Genomic DNA, 20,313 nt, shown 5'->3' on the forward strand with positions numbered 1-20,313 from the left:
AGAGTGCTGCTCCCAGACCAGCTGACCACAGCAGCCAATCCCCAACGGTCCAGAGGTATATAAGGAACTTCCTGGCAGTCTGCTGGTGCCAGTTCTTTGTTGTTATATCCTACTGTAAACTGCTAGAGTATTATCCCCAGTGCCACCAGCACAGTGACTTCCAGTGCAGTTTCCATCACCAGCACTTCTGACTCCAGCTGTTCTGATTCAATCCCGGTGTCCAGCATTCCGGTTCAATCCCGGTGTCCAGCATTCCAGTTCAATCCCGGTGTCCAGCCTCCCGGTTCAATCCCAGTGTCCAGCCTCCCGGTTCAATCCCAGTGTCCAGCCTCCCGGTTCAATCCCAGTGTCCAGCCTCCCGGTTCAATCCCAGTGTCCAGTATTCCAGTTCAATCCCAGTGTCTAGTATTCCAGTTCAATCCCAGTGTTCAGTTTTCTGGTTCAATTCCAGTGTCCAGTATCAGACATTACCACGCCACTCTACTCTCGACTGCGTGAGGAAAAGTTATATCAAATCCCCCAGCCTCTGCCCAGATCTCACTGACTTCATTACAGCCAGAACTCAGTCCACATCCACAGCCAAACACATCTGTGACAATATAGACATACATAAAATCAACAAAGTTTTCATAAAATAAAGATAAAATAAAAACAGAAAGTCATAGCATTCTCTTTTTTTCTGCTGACTAGGGGAGGCATAAAGCATGGACAATTCATCTGGTTAAAGATTGAATTCCAATAACTGACAATTTCGAAAATAATTTTGTTACTGTTAAATATTATATTCTGTGACTGAGCCCCCTCCTTTGTGATCTCATGGTCAGAGGTTTGCTGCTTGATATCTGTTTTACAACTACTTTACTTCCCTACTAGTGTTGAGTTTTATAAATAAATATAACTTTTTTCTAAAATGAGTAAGATATTGTATAATAATTCCAATAAACTGATTATGATTTTCCTCCCATATGCATAGGAAACATAACTATACTACATGGATTCCTTAGGAAGATTTGTTAGAGAAGAGATGCCTGTTAGTATGTAGGAATAGAAAATGTAATGCTTCAAACAAACCAGGACCCCTTTAATCATTTAAAAAAAAATGCTAAACATATAAATGTGTAATATCTCAGATACAGTAATTCTCTCATTGACAATTTACTGGACTGGATTATTTGTTGGTTGGAGTGTCTGGTCTTTGTTGTCAAACATTATTGTACATACTTCTCTTTCTTTCAGTATATAATTGAGCATTTCTTTGCAAGCAAATTATAGTTTTGATTGCTTCTGTTCCTAGAAATAATTGCCAGCTGTTACCTATATGTGACCTATACAGTAGTGATGCTTCATTTGTCCCTCTCTTTCTCATTTCTCATTTCCCATCCCCACTCTTATTTGACATACTGTATTAAATTGAAAGAGATTTCCCCCCTCCATGCATGCTGCAATGTTTGGACAACTGAACATTATTCTAACAACTAGGACATTGTAGCATAATTTTCCATATCTATTATTTTACCTATTCTAATGTTTTTTCGTCAGTTTTGCAATTTGCCCAGTTACTAAAGGCAAAATCGATGGAACAATTAAACATTAGAACATCGAACCAACTATTGATTATTTTACTAATCAACAAACCTCATATTTACTAAGTATTGAATTTCAAAGTGACCGAAATTGACCATAAAGTGACAGCAAACACGCCCAAAAATAGACCTGCTTGTAATAGGCGAGTTTGGGTGAAGCCTTGCTTTGTTTGCCTAATATGTTTATTAATAAATAAAATTTATAAAAAATGCATGGAGTCTCCCACCCCATGCTCCCACCAAATTCATAACCAGCCCCGGGCATCCAAGCGTAGACTGCTATAGGATTAGTCCCCCCGACTGGTTCAGTCTAGTGTTGGTTATTTGAAAATAGGGGGAATCTTGTGATATTTTTTCCCCTATTTTCCAATACCCTCCTAGGCTCTGAGGCCCGTGACTGGTTATGGATTTGGGGGTGGACTCCACACATTTGTTTTTTTTTTAACCATTTATAGACATATTAGCCAAATGAAGCCTGCACAAACAGTTCTTCCACTGTGCAGCAGATTGATGGAAGGTTTGCCATCAGATCTGCTGTGGAATAGAGGGTTGATATCCTACGGGTATCGATATCATATATTAAATAAAAGTGAAAAGCAATCCATACTAAATAATGCTTTTTAAAATTGTAATCCAACGTCAGGTTCAACCCAATGGCAGAGGCGACCTTTAGTAAATTTACCGCCTAATGTCTTTACAACTTGAGCAGAAGACAAATAATTACATACAGTATTTAAGAGCAACATAATGTTCATTAACCTTTATTGCATTACACTGCATCCGGCAGTCAGGAGAGCTGCATTGAGTAATGGGTGTTCATAATGTAAAATTACGGTATATATATTTCTACAATATTCCATAGTGTGCATTACAATATTTATTCATTACTCTGTAGTGTATACAACCGCTTAAAGCCATATCCATGCATTTAGTTGAGCTGCACAATGTTAAATCAGCATAGGACTTATCAGCTAGGGATGTATGGACAGAGAGCCACTTTGTATGGTACTAAATGGCTAATTATCCATAACTGAACAAGTAACAGAATAAGAGGGTTAAACTTAAGTTGATCTTTACTAGTAGTTTTGAATCTAGTCAAATTTTTCTGGATGCAGAATTGTACTTATACAGTACTGAATTCAGTTTTAACAGCTATAAGGCATGCGAGTGGGTACTATTTTGCCACAGTAGCAGGTGGAGGGCATGTACAGTACAAAGAACCCAAGCATGTCTGCGGAGGTGTTGCCATGCCCCCCAAATTGTTGTGGTCACGCTCCTGCCAGCAGAGCAAGAACTACACATCATGTCATGACCACGTCCCCCTAAATGTCAGGTGTTTTCCTTTGCACACCTACTAGACCTAGTAGGATATTGTAACACTGGCCAAGCTGATTGAAATGAAAATATTTAATGATTCTGACAAACCCTTGTGTGTACACACAGTAACTGGAAAGATGTGTTTCACAGTATATACATCCATTGCAGATCTAATCTATCAGAAAAGAAAATCAAATTACCAGTGCTGCAGACTACAAGGTCAAGTAATTCCATCACAAAACATCTATGCTTGTAATAACAAAAAGCTATGCACCTCCGTGCACAACATACTCAACCATATTTCTTGTATAAAAAATAATCCCATAGCAGGTAAACAGTTTTATGATCGTTTTAGGAGATTGACTTTAGTATGTTTACATTTTTTATAAACATCCTATTTTAGCCATAGTTTTCATTACCTATACCAGCATGCCTGTTCTTGTAATTAGTTTTTTATTTAATTTTGAATTTATTAATTTGTAAATGAATGGATGGAACAGAAGAAAAAGGGGGGAATGCTTACTCATGTTATATGCTTTATCACCACTGACAGTGGAAATACTATGGGAAAGGAAATTTACAGTACTCTTAGCCTTATTCAGAGATGTACGCTATGCTCACAGCAGCTGCAACTTTGAACACAGCTGCTGTAAGCATAAATGCTAATGCTGCAGGAGGCGTCTGAAGTAGAAGGACACCTCCTGCAAGCATCTCAGATCCGATGCCTGCGTGCGAAGATGCAGGATCAGATCAACATGGTGATGTTTGAAGCATCTGCAATCTGAGTAAGCCTAAGGCAGGCTATTCGGAGTAGCTGCCTCCTTTGCACAGCCATGGCCAGTAAATCTGCATCGGTAGATGTAGACTCTGGCAGGGCCACAACTAGGGGGGGCTAAGGGGGCATGTGCCTCGGGCGAAGAATGTAAGAGGGTGCGCTTACCGCTGAGGGGGGCCGGGTGGAAGCAGAAGTGGATTTCAAGCCACACCCCTGCACCTGCAGCCAACTGCCCACGGCCCTTAGAGACACACCGCCCTCCACCGTCATTATAATGTGGCCGCTTGTGGCGCCAGTCATGGGCTAATTGGAGCTCGCTGACTGGAAGCCAATCAACAGCAGCTGCCAGTCCGTAAGCTCCGATTGGCTCGTGACCAGCACCACAATTGAATGGCGGCGGTGGGCACTGTGTTGCTCTCAAAAAAGGACTGCAGGTGGCTGGTTGCAGGACGGGCTTGCGACTTCAAATCAACATCCACTGGGCTGCTGTGGAAGTAGAGGGACTAGGTGAGTGACTGCAGGGTGGAGGGCCATATTTGTATAAGTGCCATGATGAAAGGGAAATAGAATCAACTTTGCCATAATGGTGTGAGGGGCATTACTGTCTATGGCATAATGTATAAGAGGCATTTCTGTGTGTGACATTATGTACAAGGGACATTACTCTGTGTGTGGCATTATGTAGAAGGGGCATTAATGTGTATTGCACATTGGGTTAAGGGGAATTACTGTATGCGACATAATGGGGGGTACCAAATTACTGTCTTGCCCCGGGTGACAAAACTCCCAGTTTTGGCCCTGACTCTGGCCTCAGCTCTCCCATAAATGGGGATGACATGCCCCCATTTTCAGGAATGCTGCACAGCACCGCTCCCTCCCCGCCCCAAAAAAGCTGCATGCTGTCAATCAGGCTAAAGCTTAGGGGCCACTGTGAGCGATCTCGCAGGACCCATTCTGCACAAGCGAAGAATGTGTCCTGTGCATGCACAGTCCTCCCACCATCTGAGGTGTACGCAAACCATTGGGTTTATGTACATCTCTGAATCAGGCCCTTAATACACTATATATGCATGTGATACAGTACTAACAAAAGCCCTTTTTTAAAATGAACAGATTAAAATCTCCTATTTTAGATCTGATGTATAGATCAATCACATAAACTCCATCAGCTCCTCCAAGTATTTCCGTGACAGTGAAAGTTATAATAACATACAGTAAATCATTATTTGTTTTCATGTGCTGCAGTGTCTCTAGTTTTCTATAGGTAGTTGAGTTGTATAATATCTGTCTTGGTGCATGTACATGAGTCTGTTGACACGAATAATGGTTTGTCTCATTTATATCAGGCTCCACATTTTCCCTATGCTGGGATACACACAATACTGAATTTATGTGTAATGTAACTCTATAAATGCTCTCAGAACCTTATTCAGCAAAGTAGGCTAGTGCACTGCTGAACATAGATTCCTGATGGTTGAGAATCTGCACAGACACCTGACCCGCACTGTGATTGTGCAGTACGGGTCCTGCGTGTTCACATGCAGAGAGGCAGCACACTGTCAATGATTGACAGTCTGCTGCTATTTGGTGTTGGGGGGTGGGGCAGTGACAGCCTCCGTTTCACAAAATAGAGGCCTGTCACCGACATTGGGGGAGGGAAGAGGCAGTCGACCAAAATTTCCTGGCATCTTTGTTATATCTGCGGCAGCCGGCTTGCGTTTCTCATGGGTGAGTCAGCCGGCCCATGTGATCGCAGATTATCTGATGCTGCATCCTATGACGCAGCTCGGATAAGCAATGCATGCAGGAGTTGTGATGCCTCCTGCTGCATTACCATAATGGTACTGTCGCAGCTGCTAACATGTTAGCAGCTGTGATAGCACTTGCTACCACAGCTGAATCACCCTTAGTTAAGACTAGAGATGGAATATTTGTCACTCAAGGGTCAAAAGTTACATTGTTAGCTTTGTTATGCAGAACTTCATTAACAAAAACTTCCTATGTATTGTGTAGGAAGAGCATTCTCAGTTACTGTATGTGCTATTCATTAGGACCTCATTTTTATGGTATAGACAATAAATAAGATATCATTAGTGTGGTATATATAATATAAAAAGTGTTCAGAATTATAGGTATGGTTTGTAGAGTTCTTGGCATGCAGCATGGATTACTGTATGTGTGGGAGTTACCTTCTGTGCCCATGGCTTAGCTCAGAATTAGTAACATATTGCTCTTTAATTACTTTACATTCAGTGAGCTAAGTATTCATTGATCTTGTTGACATATAATTGATTGTAAATGAAATACTTGCTCAAAAGAGAATTAAATGTAATAGTTTATTAGATGATAGTTCTAATATACAATGCTTTTGCAAAGTGGGGTCATGGAAACTCATTGTGAATGGCATGTTTTAACTCATAGTTTAATGACCCTAGGTCGAATGGTACAAATAGATTGAAAACAATGAATGAATGAAGCATTGAAGTGGTCAACCACTAAAGTTTTAGAAAAAATAAACCTTGCAAGTCATTATGTTGCAGAATATTATCCGATAGAACTGTATCATATGCATTTTAGAACGTACAATGGATTGCAAATGTGCTATGAAATTTTCCAAATTATTTTCAGGCAAGCTAGACAAAGTGCTGTTTGGTTCTTGCATAAATACAGTTTATGTAAGACACTATGCCATTAAAGCATTACCATGGTGCCCCAAATATATGATCTGTGGAGTTGTTTAAGCACAGGACCACCAAGAGATCAGTCGGTCCTTCAGGCAGACCCAAGCTAGGCTACCTCCCCTTTCCCTCTTGGTGCCCCTGCTTAAGCACAGCTAACCTCAGCACGTAATACTAAGGTCACATGACATGTCCACCGTTTTGTACACATATTCTAGAATACACCTGATTAGCAGTAGTGGTACTACAGGGACTGTAACACCCACATTTTTTATCGTGTTTATTTTTGGAAGTTTAAATTTAACCCACATTAACAGAATAAACATGAGACATGATGAACAAATACAGTTTTAAAAAATGAAACGCAGTTCTGGCAAAAAAAATTAGGATAGGATTGAAAAGGAAAATGGACATTAAATATAAAAGATGAAACCGTATATTAAACATAATGTAGAAAATTTAACATATGCAGTAGCTTAATACAGGATAAGTAGCAGGATATGTAGAAAACACATCAAAAGAAGAAACTGAGGCAATCACAGCACAGACAAGCAGAAGCAAGTAAGGAATAGTGTAAAGTACACAGCTAGCCCACAATTACAAAAACCCCATAAATGCATAATAGCAACAAGATGTGTGCCTGAAGGCGCCATTCAGGCTCCCGCAAAAGAAAATCAAAAGAACAGTAGAGGTAAGTACCACATTTTATAATAACAAAGAAAGAGTTTCAGTAACACTTATCCAACATCTGATTATATAGAATATGTAAGGAAGCTGGAGCATTTGCAAGTAATGGAATTAATTGACAATGGATGCTTTGCTTACAATGAGTATAGGCTGATTGAGTTAATTTTTGAAAGTGTGTTTAAGTATATATGATCAGTGGGTGCTTAGAATGCATCTGTCTAAGAATGAGAACTCATACACCTTAGAAAGGCAGAAAATGTATGAGGAGCAGATAGCATATACAGTAAAGGGGCAAAGTGAAGGGGTCTGTATATACGTTGCATGAGGGGGCTCTGACAAATAAATGGTTGTAACCTTATTGCAGTTTGGGCCATGTCCCCCTGGCCATACTCCATGTCCGGGAATCTGAAAGTAAAAAAGCGGTAACCCTAATATATATTTATTTCCAGCAACTTGGCTGCTGCCTGCTACATATAGGGGCATATTCAATTTGGAGCGAAAAGTCAGTTGACAGACTTTTCGCCATCATCGCTGGTTTCAGGGTCGAAAAAGTATCACGATCATCCCAGCATATCCTCATATTCAATTCCAAATCATCGAAAACGGGACCCGACAAAAACGAGAACAGCGAAAAGTCCTGTAATTTTTGAGGAAATCAGCCTGACACTCCCCAAAAGATGCTCTGACATGGGGGTTCATTATGGGTACCCCCAAATAGCCCCGCTAAACAGGGCCGGATTGAGGGCCACATGGGCCTGGAGCTGAAAATGACCAAGGGCCTATTATGAGAAGAGAGGAGGTGTGACCAGTGCTGTGTGGGTGTGGCCAGTGCCATGTGGGCGTGTACACCCCTATACTCTCAGACCCAATGTCTCCATAAATATGTAAAAGAAAAAAAATGCTTAATTTTGTCAGGTAAATAGAAATACAATTTTACTACTTATGATTTATGGCTGCGCGTGTGGAGAGCAGATGGCCAGTCAACATCATGTTGTCATGACAATGGGCCAATTTTTATGTGGAGGCCTGGAGCTGTAGCTCCATCTGCCCCATTGTTAATCTGGCCCTGCCGCTAAAGGTATGTGGGGTTTTTAAACTGTCTCAATAGCTGCTGTTTTGCACTTTTAAGAAAGGGGTGAAGAATAGCGTTTAGCATCTTTTTTTTTGCAAAATAAGTCGTTCCATCAAATTTGGGGTACATGAAAAGGGGTGCTAGCATATTTTATAGTGGCTAATGTGAAGTTTTAAAAATCTTGAAAAATCCACCTGCCGCAACCACCTGCAATAAAAAAACACCTGGGGCATACTTGGGGACTCCCCTGAGTCTATTTAGCTAGTTTAGAAGTTTGTCCCCCAACCTTTTTTTTACCCCCAAAATGAAAGTACCTTTTTTGGGGTGTCTTGTGGTACTTTAAAAAAAAACTTGACACAGAATACCTTTGGGGGACTCTCCAAGGGGTGCAGGGTGGTTTTTGGAAGTTTATACACCAAAACTCCAATTGTGCACTTTTTTTCAACATCTATTCATAGGTGATACTTTATCGCTGGGTTCGAACCACTGACTTTTTGCACCGGTGAAAAGTCGGAAAAATTGAATACGGGAAAAAGCGAGAAATGCAAAAATTACGTCATCGGCGATTAAGTGTCGCCGATAGCGGCTTTCCGCAGCCTAATTGAATATGGCCCATAGAGTCAAATCTGAATCTAGCCCTTGGTGTCCAAGCAGCCCACATCTTGTCAAATTTTAATTGAAAGCTCCTATATTTAATGTGCATTACTGGATATACTAGAATTAATGGTGACTTTTGGTGACACCTCTGGTATACAGAGTTATAATATATTAATTGATTATATGTTCGTTTTGTTGGCATATCATGTTATTTTATTTATGGGACTGCAGAATTTTTTCACAGTCTGAAGTGCTGTGTTTTGATTTGTATCACTATATGTGTCTGGCACAAAAGCAATGTATTATAATTATTTACAAATTCATGCTCTGCAGTCTAGAATCTCTTTTGGTGATATCCTGTAGCACTAAAGTTCAAAATCACATACACCTAGGTTTAAATCAGCAACATTCACCAAGAGCAGGTAGTGTAATGTTGGTTTCACAGTTCAGCAGGAACAGCATGCATCTGAGACCACAGCGTACTGTCTGCAGTTAGAGGTTCAGTCTCACCAGAATCACTCCATAACATGAATACGTCAAACATTGGTGGCCACAGCCAACATGTTTTGTCACTCTAATTGGACTTCATCCACTGAGATACTATATAAAGCGTAAAGAATTATCGTATAAAAATATAAAACTAATGATTGAATACCGATCTTAAATTCTTTAATTAAATATCTTAAATATAGAGCAGGTGACTATAAAAACTAGTGCAATAAACCTATACTGTGGACCTAATTGAGAACATGTATTAATCTTATATTGTAACAGTATCTAATAAAAATGTAAACCATGTAAAATATCATAAGAATATCACGAAAAAGCACCATTCTCACCCTTTGGGGCTAAAGTGCCTAACTATTTCCTTTGTTACATCCCCTTCCTTTCCCCCTAAATAGACATGTTGGATACCCTTGAAAGAGATGAACTACATACATTCAGAAAAAAACATTTCTACTGAAATAATTAAGTTTTAGTTGTAATATTTTTAACATGTTCCCTTATCCTAAACCTTCAAATTTGCTTGGTCTTACCTAAAGATTTACTGTGTAACCACATTTGCATTATAAGGTAATATATCAGAGAGGTAGTGGTACAGTTTGCAAAATCCTTCAAAACACAAAGCCTATATTTGTAAAATCCAATCCACTTGTTTCCCCATAGTTCATTCAAGTCTTTCACACTTGAAGTCTTGCTTCGTTATTGTACTCTCTTCTGTTGAATTTATTAGTTATAGATATAGCATGGCTAAACTAATGATAAGCATTGCTAATCAGGGTTTTGGGATATATTTATTGATTGGTTGCTATGGGCAACTTATCTACTTCTCCACTCTTTAGAAGGTTTGATACAAATCCCAGTGTGTAACCTATATATACTCTGAAATTGCTAAACACCCTCAACTGTGCAAAATAAAAAAAAAACATGAAACAACACCAAAATGGTTAAAGACAACTGATGAGATATCTGTGGTAACATACTGTGCATGATTTTTTAGATCTAACCTGGAGCTTTTAAGTTGTCAGATCAAAGTTACATAGTTATTATTTAATGCAGCAGAATATAACAGCTATAGTAACAATGCACTGTACACATAATGTATTTTTTTCTATTACCCATGTCAGTTGTATTATATTGCTTCAATAGCAACAGTCTATTCAATAAAAGAATGTACTATTTCAACACAGACTTCAGCACCTGTGTCATGGACAGCTCCCAGTACTGAATACAATGTATAGTAGATTACAATATCACCCTGAGCCCCCTCATATAAATCGTGTGCTTTGTATGAAGAATGAAAGGATGCTCAATGGACATACAGTAGTTTTTATTTCTACTCAAATAGAAACATAACTACAAAAGAAAATGTAGTGCTTCTTCTTAAAATTCAATAGGGTTAATAACCCAATTGCATTATGTTTTGAAAATAAAAATATTGAGTTATCCACCTTTTTGCATCTGAAAAAATAACACGATTTTTTTATTATTATTATTATTATTATTATTATTATTATTATTATTATTATTATGTACAAAGTTTACCATATTGTACTAAATATTGGAGTAAAAGTAGGCTTAAATATTGATTCAGTCACCATTGTCCTTATTTCCTCACAAATGTTGTCTGATAATGAATACGCTAGCTATATGAAAAGTGTTCTCATTTGTATGCATGCTATTATTGACTTTGCTGACCACTTTCTACAGAGATTATATTTTGAGTTTATTATATTGAGAATCATGTGAGTATGAGAACAAAAAAATAAAACACGTCTCACTGTTGGACTGAATTTGCTTTTAAGTTGATTTCCTTCATGTTGGAATTTAATCCTTCGTAGAAGAAAGAAAGAAGAAAGAAAACAGCACAATTCTTGATTCATAAAGAAACATTTTGAAAGTGACACAAAATCCAGAAACAGGAATAAGTCACCAAAATCTAATCTCAGTCACTTCTACCCATCATAGACTGCTTCTTTACTGCAACTTACTGATATATACCTTTAATTACTTCTTCACACAGGCTTTATTCAGTGTCATAAAGCATTGATGTTGGCCCCCTGTGATTTAACTACATGGAACATAAGATGAAATGACAAGATGATTCCAGCTGATTGCTGACAGGAAACCAAAGATATGCATCTGTACTTGTAACCACAAAGAACATACATTAATCGGGTGTACTATAGGTGTGGAAGTAGCAAACTTTGAGTTTTTGCTATCTTTAAGCTGATTTTGTCATTACCTGGCCAGTTTTATATATTTAAATTACTGATGGGTGCACTTTAATTATGACAGATGCAATCTTGTTCATGTACATTGATATTGCAGAACAATAGTTATTTTGAGAGAATCACTTAACTACATGTTATTATAGTACACGTACAAGAAAATGTTTCTAGAAAGCAACATAAACCATGCATGTAGTGCTAGTCTACTATAAGACCTATAAGACAGTGACTCAACTGGTGTCTGACTGATTGTGTCTGGAAAATCTCAGACATCATTCCAGAACACTAACATAATGGTTTCATATGTGGTGACATGTGTATATCTATCTATCTATCTATCTATCTATCTGTCTGTCTGTCTGTCTGTCTGTCTATCTATCTGTCTATCTATCTGTCTATCTATCTGTCTGTCTATCTATCTGTCTGTCTGTCTGTGTGTCTGTCTGTGTGTCTGTCTGTGTGTCTGTCTGTGTGTCTGTCTGTCTATCATAGCAAAGAATTAACTACAACACCAGAGAAATAGTAATGCACTGTACCTTATAAAGACATCACCAATATGTCATCTATCTTGCTGTCTAGGTGCCATCGTCAGATGTGGATGACATCACTAGGGTTCATCCTAGTAAAGTAGTAAGTAGTTAAATAAACATGTGATAAAAAACATCATTCCATATATAATAACATTAAAATCCAAGGGAATTCACAAACTTGTTGAATCTGATTGTATAAAAAACCTATATCCTTTATTAACATTATACAGATAGTGAGCAGTAGGAATGTAATAAAACAATGTAACTAAGCCCAAGAATGGTGCTAGGTATATGCATACTATGACTGGGTATAGGACCATGGGCCTGATTCAGAGATGGATGCAATGCCAATGTTTGCGTAGTTGACAGATTATTGGTAATATGCGTATACGTCTGGGTCACACTGCACATGCATCAAGTTTCATTACCATTGTTGCTTGCAGTGAGGATTTATTCACAAATTGTTTGACAGGAAGGGACCATTTCTGTGTGGAAATGGCAGGGTGAATGGTGGGGTGCTTATAACCATAGGGTTACTTAGATAGTAGACTATAACCTGACTTGAGACCGATGCTGCATCTTTGTACTCAGGCGATTGGATTTGTGAAACCACCCATGGGTGTCTCCATACAAATTCTCTAAAGTGTACATATTTACGCACAGCCACTGCGTACAAATTTGCAACTGCAGTGGCATTAGCGTATATATCTCTGAAACAGGGCCCATTTCAATTAACTACAGCAAATGGGTATTCTATATAGAAACCAGCACTTAGAAGGGGAAGTAGGGAAGAAGAAAAACAGGGGGACAAGGATGCACAAAAAGCAAAGTACATACTGTAAATAGCCTACTCTAGTTTAGGTAGATAAGAATGATAAATACAGACAAAGGTACAAGTCTCATAGTTGTACAGTATAATAGGCCACCAGGGGCACCGAGAGGGGGAGGAGCCCATACTAAATACCCTAGCCCGGGCTTGCTGGAGGGGCCCGGCGGGGATCCGGGTCCAATGCCGCCCTTTCCTCCCTCTTACCTTTTAGTAGCCCAGCACATGCTGCTGTGTGCTGGACTACAGTGAGAGACTGCTCTGCCTGTGGGGGGGAGTGATCACACTGATCACGCTCCACCACCCTTGATTCATTTTTCAGTCAGTTGATCCACACTTGCTCACCTTTCATTTCAAATTAATGCAAGGATATGGCAATCCTGGAGTATGCACTTCTGCCTTCTTTTGCATTTTTCTGTCCATGATGTGAAGTAATTGGGATGCTAGCGGTCAAAATACTGGCACCATTATCCCAACAGCAGTCAGAATACCAGCACTAGAATCCTAACTACCGGCATCCTGACGGTAAGTATTGGGGTTAGGGGAAGGGGTAGAGTTGATGGTTGGGTTAAAGCACTAGGGGGATGGTTGGGGTTAGGCTGTGGGAGGAGAGGGTTAGGGTTAGGCTGTACTGAGGGAGGGTTAGGGTGAGAGTTAGGGTACTTACCTGGTTGGATCATAATTCTGACTGTCAGGATGCCGCTGTCAGTATTCTCGTCTCAGGCATCCCAACCACTGGGATCCCATACCCCACTCTTCCATGATTCTCCCTTGCAATTCCTTAATGACACACCTTAGTCACAATTACTTATGAAAAAGTTGAGCTGCCTTGCTCATTTAGACTTCTGCCGAATGGTCACCAACAAATTTAAGTGTGTATATATATATATATATATATATATATATGCATGTATGTATACACAGAGAGAGAGAGAGAGAGAGAGTATATATAACCTTTATCCTGTGCAATTGATGTCAATGTTAAATATTGTATAAAACCATATAAATATCCTTTATTAGGTATTTCAATAGCTGCTCCTCTTGGAAGGTCCATGACACAATGGAATTAAATAACAGTGCTTATGGTGTAGTAGAATTTTATTCTTCTGTAAAACAATACAACTACTTATAATCTGCATAATTTGAATATTCTTGTAAGTACAGTATGCTTATCTGATTCAACTCTCTGTGGGTGGTCACAAGAGATTCCAGTGGACCAATGCCCAAAGTTTCATTCTGAGGTAAACTTTTTCAAGTGTGTTCTTTCTTGTAATTACACCATATAATTTTACTTTTAAATGCCTGTAGCTGAAACTTCCAAAATAGTAGATGTCAACAGCAAATCCACTTCAGTGTATAAAAGGGTCCAAGTATATACAGTACTAATATGATTAGAGAGCAATGTTTTAAACACAACTGCTGCAACTACTATTATTAACACTACTACTTTTCTAAAAAAAAAAAATCTGCACATTACAAATATACTGTCACAAGCCGCCGTGCTGCCAATGCTGTGCGGGGTGAACACCGGACAAGCGTTCGCTGAAGTCTCCTCCTTCCTCCTGTTAGGATCTGTGGTAGCAGCATATTGTTTGCAGTTCCAGTCTTGATTGCTGCTGAGGCTCTGCACTAATTACTACCTGCTGTGTGCACTATCAGGTGCACACATTAATTATCCTGTCTATGCAAAGCCCAGGTGCACAGTATTCTGTCATCAAGGGAGACTTGCTCTGATTGGGCTCTGTCTCTGTTAAATTCCAGCCAGCCCAGCACTCCATGCCAGTGATAGAAGTTTTGTGTTTCCGGTTTTGGCTGTGTCTCCTGTCCGTCAGTTGAGCTCCAGTGTTCCTGCCTCTCTTATTGTTCCAGTAGTGATATATTACCTGTGCCGTTTTGTCCCATCCAGGTGGCACGATCCGCATTCCACCTGCTGTGTGCTGCTCGGGTCATCCAGACAGCACGGCATGCACCTCAGCCGCGTGTATCATCCCAGCGGTTCACAGTGCACTCCCTGGTGCATGCTAGCGTCCGGCAGCTTATGTCAACCTGGTGACATTAGACACACTTTAGTGTCCTCAAGTGCGCTACTCAGCATACCAACGCCAGAGTCAACCCGGCGACATTGGCCTCACTTTAGTGTCCAAAGTGCGCCAACTCAGCATACCAACGCCAGTGTCAACCCGGCAACATTGGCCGCACTTTAGCATCCAAAGGGCACCAATCAAGTATATCCGCGCTAGTGTCAACCCGGCGCCATTGGCCGCAATCCAGCATCTTACATACGCAACCCAGCATACCTCCACCAGTGTCACCCCAGCAACACTGGTCACACCTCCACATCTTTGTGCACATCCTGTCAGAGTCTCATCAGCCCAAAGGCTGCACCTCAGCTTCGGCCCTCGGGCCGCAACTCGCCAAGGCCAACCAGCCCTTAAGGCTGCTTCCACACCCCAAAGGCTGCACCTCATCTTTGGCCCTCAGGCCACAACTCGCCAAGGCCGACCAATCCTTAAGGCTGCATCTTATCCTTGGCCCTCAGGCTCTAACTAACCAAGGCATACCAGCCCTCAAGGCTGCTTCCACAGCCCAAAGGCTGCATCTCATCTATGCCCACTGGCAACAGCCAGCCAGATTACCCCAGCTCTCAAAGCTGCAGCACGGCCGCATCTAGCCAAGAATTACCCACCCTCAAGGCGGTCATCAAACTTACCCTCTAAATCACCATCGTGGCATAACATATAGATACAACAGCCCTGTTAAAAATTGTGTTTTATTTAGATAGTTTTCAACATTTGCAATTTAACTAAATTATTCACTACTAGCATTTGCCTGCAGCATTGCTCACAAGGATGTCTGTTATTGCTCAGCAGAACTAATTTTACAAAGACAGTAGTGGAATCTAATATTGTGAAGTATGTTTTATATTGTGGACATTGATCACAAAATGTCTTTGTAAATAATATGTGAACTTTTTCCTTCAGGGATTAACAGAAAAAGATTCTTGGGGCTACTAACTCGTGAGCAAGCCACGTAAAGCTGCCCATTGGTGTGCCATTTACTTGATTAACATGTATACTGCAACTTCATGAGTCATGATACGCTGCCTGATTGGTGCTTAATTTATCATTGGATTTTCCTGTGAAATAGATCTTGAGATATATATCTAGGTACTTCTATATGCATACATATATAACTGTTTGCGTATGGGGTGTGCATAATATGTATATATTGTATAGATATACAATATATTTATATTCATATAGTCATTTTGGACTTGAGAAGCCTGTGTAAATTCTGCTAAAAAAAATTTGTCTCCATAGTTCATAAACAGTCCCTAAAAATATAATTGTTCTAAAAAAAATTATATTTATATACATCTACTCATTTTTGGCTTGAGGAGCCTGCACACTGCATGCGCAGAGTGTCAAGTGTTTGGTTTTTCCTTTATTTCTCTTCTTCCTGATGTCACATTGATATAATACATACCTAAGTTTATTTCTAGGTGACTAAGCTATACAATATTGAAAACACAATCCAAATTCATCCAATAGTTTTTGTGTTATGACAGAACGAACAAACAAAAATTCAGAAAAAACATTTTTTAGTCTCCATACTTCATTCACAGTCCCATGGAGTACATTTCACCAAAAAAATTCTATGTACAGACACAACTAATACAACTTTATCGTAAGCGTAGAAATGGCATCCAATTCTTTTTTGTTTTGTCTTTTCCACCTTTTTTATGGTTACAACAATTTTGTATTTGAGATCTATATTTTATCAGCAGCATTATATTATGGTATACAATGTATCTATACCTACTGTACTAATGTCTACAGGCAGGATTTTCTCTCTTAGATAAGACACTAGCATCATAAGATATCAGTGATGTTTAACATTAATGTTTAAACCCAGCAATACTAAATGAGAAGGAGAATTTGTCTGTTGTGATCTATATTTGTCTCCTCTGAAGTAAGTCACAAACATACAAGTATCAAGGCTCAAGGTTTTCATGGAAATCATTCACTGCGGATGTCCTAATTAACTGTGCTTTATGTTATCATCCAAGGCCTTAACTAGGGACACACGTTAATTGAAAACAAATTAATTCCCTTCCCTGGATAATGGAGCTGTGCAAGGTTTAATATTTTCTAGGGCAGGTTACAGAAATGCTACAACAAAAGGTTATACTCTGAGGCTGGAGGTTAGAATATTTCTCCAGTATTAGCAATTGGTCTTTTATAAAAAAAAAAAAAAATGGTCAAAGAAAAATAGGTCCCTGGCAATAAGTATATCCAAATGTAAAATAAATAATGCTCTACATAGGGCATGAAAAAAGACAGGACATAAAAAATAAGTTCTACTTATCATAAGCTTCTTTGGCACCATTACTATCTTTATATTATTTATATACAACATTTTGATGAAATCATGCTCAGTAAAAAAGTCCTTAAGCTAAGTAGTGATAAAGTAGTAGATCACACACTGTAATATTATTCTGAAGCATTAAGGACAGATATTCATGGAACTTAAGTCACCCTGGTAAAAGAATGTGTTTGTAGGTGTGGGCCAGCACAAAAAAAGTACACAAGATTAGCACTTGGGGTTAGTACACTGTTATTCATAACTGCATACATTAGTCCACACATATAATGCAGATTTGAACCACTGATATATACTTTGTAAAATTAAAAAAAATACAGATCCAGTGACATTGTGTAAGAATGTACCAACTGATAAGTAACATTCTGTGTCTTCAGTTGTTCAAATGTCATCTGTGTTCTGAACAGACATGCGGCATACCGAGCCAGATTAAGGCTCACTTGGGCCTGAGGTCGAATGTATCATTGGCCCATTGTAAGAAGCTAATGAGATCTGATCAATCCTGTGTGGGTGAGGCATGTGACATATGGTTGTATACACTACCCCCCCAAACCCCCTTGCAATATCAACCCCAATGTCTCACTAAATACATAAAAAATGTAACTTTACTAATTATGAATTAGGGCCAGGTCTTTGTGGTCAGCTGGTCATCACCAAGCTGTCATGGGCTTTTTTATGTGGAGGCCTGGGGTTCTAGTCTCATTTGCCCCATTGGTATTGTGGTCCTGGTGGCATACTGTATAACAAATATTACAAAACTGGTCTATCATATTGTGCAATGCGCACATATGCTGGTCCAGCCTAGTGCAGTCTAGAAAATTAAATTTAAATTAATGTTTTAGCGTAATGGGGAAGTGCCTGGAGGAGGCCTAGTCCTTCAAAGTGGTACGCCCATGGTAGATATGGGAAAACCCCAATTTGATATAGCTATGCCCCAAACTCATGTGTCAATAGTCTTTATTCAGATTTGTTGAAAAGTATGTCCTGTATATGAGGCATTCATACTACATGTCTATTTACTGTACATTCCTACAATTGTAGTGTATGTCTATCTATTATACATTCTTAGAATGTTGTACTGTGTGTCTGTTGCTGTAGGAATGTAAAGTATGATTGTTGTAGCACTGTACAGAAGCGAGACATACAGTCCCATGACTCTAAATTGTACATTTATATAAACTCATGTCTATCAAATGTACCTACTGTACAATACAGTTTCCTTGTTGTCCTATTGTGACCGACAGTAAAATATAAATGTGCATAGAGGTGGAGACATTTTCATTTAGAAAGAATGGCACAAGTATGCACCAGTTACTAAGGGGGTGATGTATCAAACAATGAAAATAGTGGAGAAGTGGAACAGTGGAGAAGTTGCCAGTAGTAGTCAATTAGCATTTACCTATCATTTTATAGAATGTCCTTGACAAATGTTTCCTCCATTAAGCAACTCTTTTCACTGCTTAATACATCAACCTCTGAATGTATTGATTGTGTCACCCATGTCTAGCAGCCTATGTACCCAGCAACAGCATGATGCAATAGAAGGATACATCACTCGTGCCGTACACACTGTACAATCCGGTGTACGGCCGTGCAATATAGTGTATCATTCCATGCTGCATTTAGCAGCATGCTGTCATTCATTGCATCATCCCATCTGCTGTACTGCACATGAACGAGCCATGTGTACACGCTATAGAGCGTCAGAATGATCTATAGTGATGTCTCTTATAGTGTGTACTTGCCTTTACACTCACATGAAAATAGAGCTGAGCTAGTGTGACAAGTGCTATTGTTTTCTCTTCATACTGTATCTAGAAGCCATGGATTGCACCAATCTTCTAAAATAAATGTTGTCCACCTATACAATTAGGAGTGGTTACTGTTGATCTACAGTAGGTTTACAGCATACAGTACAGTACATCCACATAGAATAAATGAGAGGAGAGCACATATGAGTTTACATGCAGAAATTGATGGAAAACAGTATTTTAATTCAAGAGAATGGCAACAACAAGCTAGGGCTGCACATGACAATAAGTCTTCTTGTCTGTCACTCACAATAGCTGCACTTGTACTATATAATATATGGTAATTATGAGCATTACTTTGGTTGTTAGACTAAGAGTGATTAGGTAATTGTTAGAATCAAAGTATTGTATCCATTGCAGTCTGTGAAAAAGAGACTCAATTATATACATAGCAGTTAATCAATCAAAATAAAACAATTGCTAGTGTGGTTTGGACCACTTAATAAATTCAGTATCCATAGCAACTAGTAGACGGATATTGGTAGTGTCCTGTCTTGTGGATAAAGTTGTACACCTGATACATGTTTGATAAATGAATATAAGTGAAGATGATTGAGGGTAGGTTTTATGAATAATGTCTTAGGTTTCACAAATTTGCTCCAGAATTGTTCCTGTTTTTCAGTATTTACCAACCGTACAGTAAACTTTTTGTTACTCAGTACAATATATGATGAAATGCTCCCTGTCTATTTTCCTACCTGGGTACTTGTAATTTTATATTTAACGTGAGATATATCATGCACTGCATATTGCATGTGATACATCCCGCCACTTATTGCATGCATAGCTGTGCTTATTAACACCATATGCATGACTAAATGCACTTAGAAATGCAAAGGACATCTCTTCCCATAAGTGCTGTCCCATTCATTGTGAGGACTTCCAGGAAAGTTACACTTTACGTAGCTTGCTGCATATTGGCACATCACAGTCCCATGGCTGGCCGGTAAGCTGCAGCGGATATCTCTAATATCCTCTGTGGACCACTTTTATGGATTTTGCGGCTAACCTCAGAAAATGGCAGTTTTCGGAGGTTTGACCAAATTTTTAGGGTTGATACATCCTGCACTTGCTGGCCGGTAAGCTGCAGCGGATATCTCTAATATCCTCTGTGGACCACTTTTATGGATTTTGCGGCTAACCTCAGAAAATGGCAGTTTTCGGAGGTTTGACCAAATTTTTAGGGTTGATACATCCTGCCCTTAGACTGCAAAAAATATGAAAAAAGCTCATGAGCCATGCTGCCCACATCACATTCTTAGTAATACCTCTTTTATACCAAAGTTCTGGGTCTGACCCGAGGGTTGGAACAGGGTTCCAAT

At 39.3% G+C, this 20,313-nt stretch overlaps 1 protein-coding gene and 1 long non-coding RNA gene across 5 annotated transcripts in view; one reads left to right on the plus strand and one right to left on the minus strand.

Annotated features, from left to right (window-relative positions):
• Positions 1-20,313, minus strand: part of LOC148532381 (uncharacterized) — a 141,704-nt gene that overhangs the window by 87,387 nt on the left and 34,004 nt on the right. For all 3 annotated transcript variants that reach the window (XR_015877722.1, XR_015877724.1, XR_015877723.1), the window contains exon 2: positions 11,978-12,060. This is a non-coding gene — a long non-coding RNA (uncharacterized LOC148532381). The remainder of the gene's footprint in view (positions 1-11,977; positions 12,061-20,313) is intronic.
• Positions 1-20,313, plus strand: part of SEZ6L (seizure related 6 homolog like) — a 439,056-nt gene that overhangs the window by 12,230 nt on the left and 406,513 nt on the right. The window lies entirely within an intron of this gene.

Source organism: Taudactylus pleione, unplaced genomic scaffold (assembly GCF_031769625.1).
Source record: "Taudactylus pleione unplaced genomic scaffold, aTauple2 ptg000078l, whole genome shotgun sequence".
NCBI classification, from domain to species: domain Eukaryota; kingdom Metazoa; phylum Chordata; class Amphibia; order Anura; family Myobatrachidae; genus Taudactylus; species Taudactylus pleione.